This window comes from Schistocerca piceifrons, unplaced genomic scaffold (genome assembly GCF_021461385.2).
Source record: "Schistocerca piceifrons isolate TAMUIC-IGC-003096 unplaced genomic scaffold, iqSchPice1.1 HiC_scaffold_309, whole genome shotgun sequence".
Taxonomy (NCBI): Eukaryota; Metazoa; Arthropoda; class Insecta; order Orthoptera; family Acrididae; genus Schistocerca; species Schistocerca piceifrons.
Window position 1 is genome coordinate 45,001 of NW_025728525.1, and position 5,000 is coordinate 50,000.

Here is a 5,000-nt window from a genome sequence, read left to right on the forward strand (position 1 = left end):
GTACCTTAACCTAACCTATGTTGTACCTTAACCTAACCTATGTTGTACCTTAACCTAACCTATGTTGTACCTTAACCTAACCCATGTTGTACCTTAACCTAACCCATGTTGTACCTTAACCTAACCCATGTTGTACCTTAACCTAACCCATGTTGTACCTTAACCTAACCCATGTTGTACCTTAACCTAACCCATGTTGTGCCTCAACCTAACCCATGTTGTGCCTCAACCTAACCCATGTTGTGCCTCAACCTAACCCATGTTGTGCCTTAACCTAACCCATGTTGTGCCTCAACCTAACCCATGTTGTGCCTTAACCTAACCCATGTTGTGCCTTAACCTAACCCATGTTGTGCCTTAACCTAACCCATGTTGTGCCTTAACCTAACCCATGTTGTGCCTTAACCTAACCCATGTTGTGCCTTAACCTAACCCATGTTGTGCCTTAACCTAACCCATGTTGTGCCTTAACCTAACCCATGTTGTCGCCTTAACGTAACCCACGTTGTCGCCTAAACCTGCTCTGTAATTGTTATACGACTCGTTCAATTACTGTAGTGTTGCCCACCCGCAACCCTCGCAATATAGTTCGCTACTCGCACTGCCCGCACCCCTGTGTATCGCTTCATGTTAAACACCTTGCAAGTCTTGCTCACTTTCCACATGCTCCTGCTGTACACTGTAATGTGGATGGCAGCAGGACGTACATGCCGCCCCTCCCCACGTCCCCACCTTGCCCCCTGCCTTCGCAAGCTGGTTGGTGAGAAGTTTGCATGTTCAATGCCCTTCGCATGCGACGTACTCAGGCTACGTTGTGGTGCGGCCTGTGTCAACTGTCCGCTGATGTCGTACGCGTGAACCACAATCTGTACTGCACATTCGTCCTTATGTACTGAATGATACATCGTGGCACATGTGTGACCGCACAACGACTGCGCCCAAAAACGGCGGACCATACAGTGCAAATATTGTGCACGCAGCTACGTGTCGTCTCCCTATGAGAGCTGGATTGCAGTGTGGTACGCCATAGAGACGTGTGGGAGGAACGGACGCCGTGGATGGCGATCAGCATGAGCTGTCTGTTGATGTATTCGGACCTAGTCGTCTCTCCTCACACACCGTGATGGCATGGTGCACCGCGTTCCATATCTGCGACATGCTACAGAGGCCGGTTGACAGTCGTTCGAGCAATGGACATCGCATACGTACGGGGGCCACCTTCCACGTATTGTCTAGGCGTGCACATTTTGTTGCGTGTATGTGGGCAGACGTAGTGTGGCGTGACACCTGACACAGGCATGCAATAATCGTTGAAGTTGCAAATGGCGATGGACGCCTGCGTTTTCTGGTGAAGTTACGCAAATGAACAAATGGTAACCTGTTGTGGTGCGGTTGTTCTCGCTAGGGGTGAATCGGTGATGGCGACGATAGGTTGAGGTACTAACCGGTTGTTCCAGCGATACCCACCATGCCGACGAAACTGAACGGCATCTGGGTGTGAAGCGATACGCGGCGGTGGCTGGGTGGGACCGTCCCCGGCCGGTGAGGGGGCGCCTCCCGGCGTGCTGGCCGCGCGGTGCGTGGGCGCACGCGCTACAGCCGGCTGGTGGGGGCGGCCAGTGGCAGGCGCGCCGGCCGACGGACGCGGCAGGCGTCGCAGCTGCGCGCCGGCGCACCCTGCGCGCGGCGCCGTGCGGCCAAAGTAGGTCCTCGCGGGCCCGGTGCGAAGCGCGGTGGACATCTTCAGTGTGCTGGTCCGATTGAGGACTGTGTGCGTTGAGGATGCGCCGCCGCCCGGCGCTCGGCGCCGCGACGCCGTCTGCTGCTCGGTCGCCCCAGCGGTTCTCGCTGGTGGTTTGTATCGCAGCTGTGCGGATGTGTTGGCGCGTGCGCTGTGCTGGGAGAGTTCGCTTCGGCACCCAAGTGGGGCTTTTGTCCTTCTGTGGCGCTGGCGTTGGAGCTGCCGGTCACCGTAGGTGGCGCGTGTTGTCTCCCGCCGGCAATGCCACGACAGCACGCTCCCGGGCCTCTGTCGGCAGCGGCAAGCTCAGTTGGGAGCACGGGTGGTCGCACCGAAAGCGTCTACTCGCCTAACTCCGGGCGATTGCGCCTCTCTCGAACCCGACCAAGTACTTGGGACGGCGCTGCGCGCCGCCGGGACCTGAGAGGGTTTCGAGGTGTATTGTGCAGGGGAGCTCAGCCTCCTCCTGTTTGCAGAATGATTGAGCGGACGCTTGCGTGTTCGCGCGGGCCCCCGGGACACACTCCCGGGCGGCCGGCTGCTCAGCTCTAGTTGACGCAGCTCCCTGGTTGATCCTGCCAGTAGTCATATGCTTGTCTCAAAGATTAAGCCATGCATGTCTCAGTACAAGCCGCATTAAGGTGAAACCGCGAATGGCTCATTAAATCAGTTATGGTTCCTTAGATCGTACCCACGTTACTTGGATAACTGTGGTAATTCTAGAGCTAATACATGCAAACAGAGTCCCGACCAGAGATGGAAGGGACGCTTTTATTAGATCAAAACCAATCGGTCGGCTCGTCCGGTCCGTTTGCCTTGGTGACTCTGAATAACTTTGGGCTGATCGCACGGTCCTCGTACCGGCGACGCATCTTTCAAATGTCTGCCTTATCAACTGTCGATGGTAGGTTCTGCGCCTACCATGGTTGTAACGGGTAACGGGGAATCAGGGTTCGATTCCGGAGAGGGAGCCTGAGAAACGGCTACCACATCCAAGGAAGGCAGCAGGCGCGCAAATTACCCACTCCCGGCACGGGGAGGTAGTGACGAAAAATAACGATACGGGACTCATCCGAGGCCCCGTAATCGGAATGAGTACACTTTAAATCCTTTAACGAGTATCTATTGGAGGGCAAGTCTGGTGCCAGCAGCCGCGGTAATTCCAGCTCCAATAGCGTATATTAAAGTTGTTGCGGTTAAAAAGCTCGTAGTTGGATTTGTGTCCCACGCTGTTGGTTCACCGCCCGTCGGTGTTTAACTGGCATGTATCGTGGGACGTCCTGCCGGTGGGGCGAGCTGAAGGCGTGCGACCGCCTCGTGCGTGCTCGTGCGTCCCGAGGCGGACCCCGTTGAAATCCTACCAGGGTGCTCTTTATTGAGTGTCTCGGTGGGCCGGCACGTTTACTTTGAACAAATTAGAGTGCTTAAAGCAGGCAAGCCCGCCTGAATACTGTGTGCATGGAATAATGGAATAGGACCTCGGTTCTATTTTGTTGGTTTTCGGAACCCGAGGTAATGATTAATAGGGACAGGCGGGGGCATTCGTATTGCGACGTTAGAGGTGAAATTCTTGGATCGTCGCAAGACGAACAGAAGCGAAAGCATTTGCCAAGTATGTTTTCATTAATCAAGAACGAAAGTTAGAGGTTCGAAGGCGATCAGATACCGCCCTAGTTCTAACCATAAACGATGCCAGCCAGCGATCCGCCGCAGTTCCTCCGATGACTCGGCGGGCAGCCTCCGGGAAACCAAAGCTTTTGGGTTCCGGGGGAAGTATGGTTGCAAAGCTGAAACTTAAAGGAATTGACGAAGGGCACCACCAGGAGTGGAGCCTGCGGCTTAATTTGACTCAACACGGGAAACCTCACCAGGCCCGGACACCGGAAGGATTGACAGATTGATAGCTCTTTCTTGATTCGGTGGGTGGTGGTGCATGGCCGTTCTTAGTTGGTGGAGCGATTTGTCTGGTTAATTCCGATAACGAACGAGACTCTAGCCTGCTAACTAGTCGCGTGACATCCTTCGTGCTGTCAGCGATTACTTTTCTTCTTAGAGGGACAGGCGGCTTCTAGCCGCACGAGATTGAGCAATAACAGGTCTGTGATGCCCTTAGATGTTCTGGCCGCACGCGCGCTACACTGAAGGAATCAGCGTGTCTTCCTAGGCCGAAAGGTCGGGGTAACCCGCTGAACCTCCTTCGTGCTAGGGATTGGGGCTTGCAATTGTTCCCCATGAACGAGGAATTCCCAGTAAGCGCGAGTCATAAGCTCGCGTTGATTACGTCCCTGCCCTTTGTACACACCGCCCGTCGCTACTACCGATTGAATGATTTAGTGAGGTCTTCGGACTGGTACGCGGCATTGACTCTGTCGTTGCCGATGCTACCGGAAAGATGACCAAACTTGATCATTTAGAGGAAGTAAAAGTCGTAACAAGGTTTCCGTAGGTGAACCTGCGGAAGGATCATTACCGACTAGACTGCATGTCTTTCGATGTGCGTGTCGTGTCGCGCAACACGCTACCTGTACGGCTCGCCGTAGCCGTGCGCCGCGTGCGGAACCACGCGTGCCTCTCAAAACTAGCGGCAATGTTGTGTGGTACGAGCGCTGAAGCGCTGGAGCGGCTGGCCTGCGGCACCTGGCGCCTGGCGCCGGTTTTGAATGACTTTCGCCCGAGTGCCTGTCCGCTCCGGTGTGGAGCCGTACGACGCCCGTCGGCCGTGAGGCCGTTGGACACAGAACGCTGGAACAGGGGCCGCCACACGCCTCACTCCCGCCTATGCGACCGTCTCGAAAGAGACGGCGGAAACTGAGAAAAGATCACCCAGGACGGTGGATCACTCGGCTCGTGGGTCGATGAAGAACGCAGCAAATTGCGCGTCGACATGTGAACTGCAGGACACATGAACATCGACGTTTCGAACGCACATTGCGGTCCATGGATTCCGTTCCCGGGCCACGTCTGGCTGAGGGTCGGCTACGTATACTGAAGCGCGCGGCGTTTGCCCCGCTTCGCAGACCTGGGAGTGTCGCGGCCGCCTGTGGGGCCGGCCGCGTCTCCTCAAACGTGCGATGCGCGCCCGTCGCCTGGCGGTTCGCATACCGGTACTTTCTCGGTAGCGTGCACAGCCGGCTGGCGGTGTGGCGTGCGACACCTCGTACAACGACCTCAGAGCAGGCGAGACTACCCGCTGAATTTAAGCATATTACTAAGCGGAGGAAAAGAAACTAACAAGGATTCCCCAGTAGCGGCGAGCGAA

General features: G+C 55.8%; 2 non-coding genes and 1 pseudogene across 2 annotated transcripts; all 3 read left to right on the top strand.

The window, feature by feature from the left end:
• Nucleotides 1-2,303: 2,303 nt before the first annotated feature.
• Nucleotides 2,304-4,210, top strand: LOC124744896. The gene has a single exon (XR_007010906.1). It is a non-coding gene; the product is annotated as a small subunit ribosomal RNA (ribosomal RNA).
• A 351-nt stretch (nt 4,211-4,561) lies between these two features.
• On the top strand, nt 4,562-4,716 carry LOC124744906. Its single transcript, XR_007010910.1, has one exon. It is a non-coding gene; the product is annotated as a 5.8S ribosomal RNA (ribosomal RNA).
• A 188-nt stretch (nt 4,717-4,904) lies between these two features.
• Nucleotides 4,905-5,000, top strand: part of LOC124744900 — a 4,221-nt pseudogene continuing 4,125 nt past the window's right edge.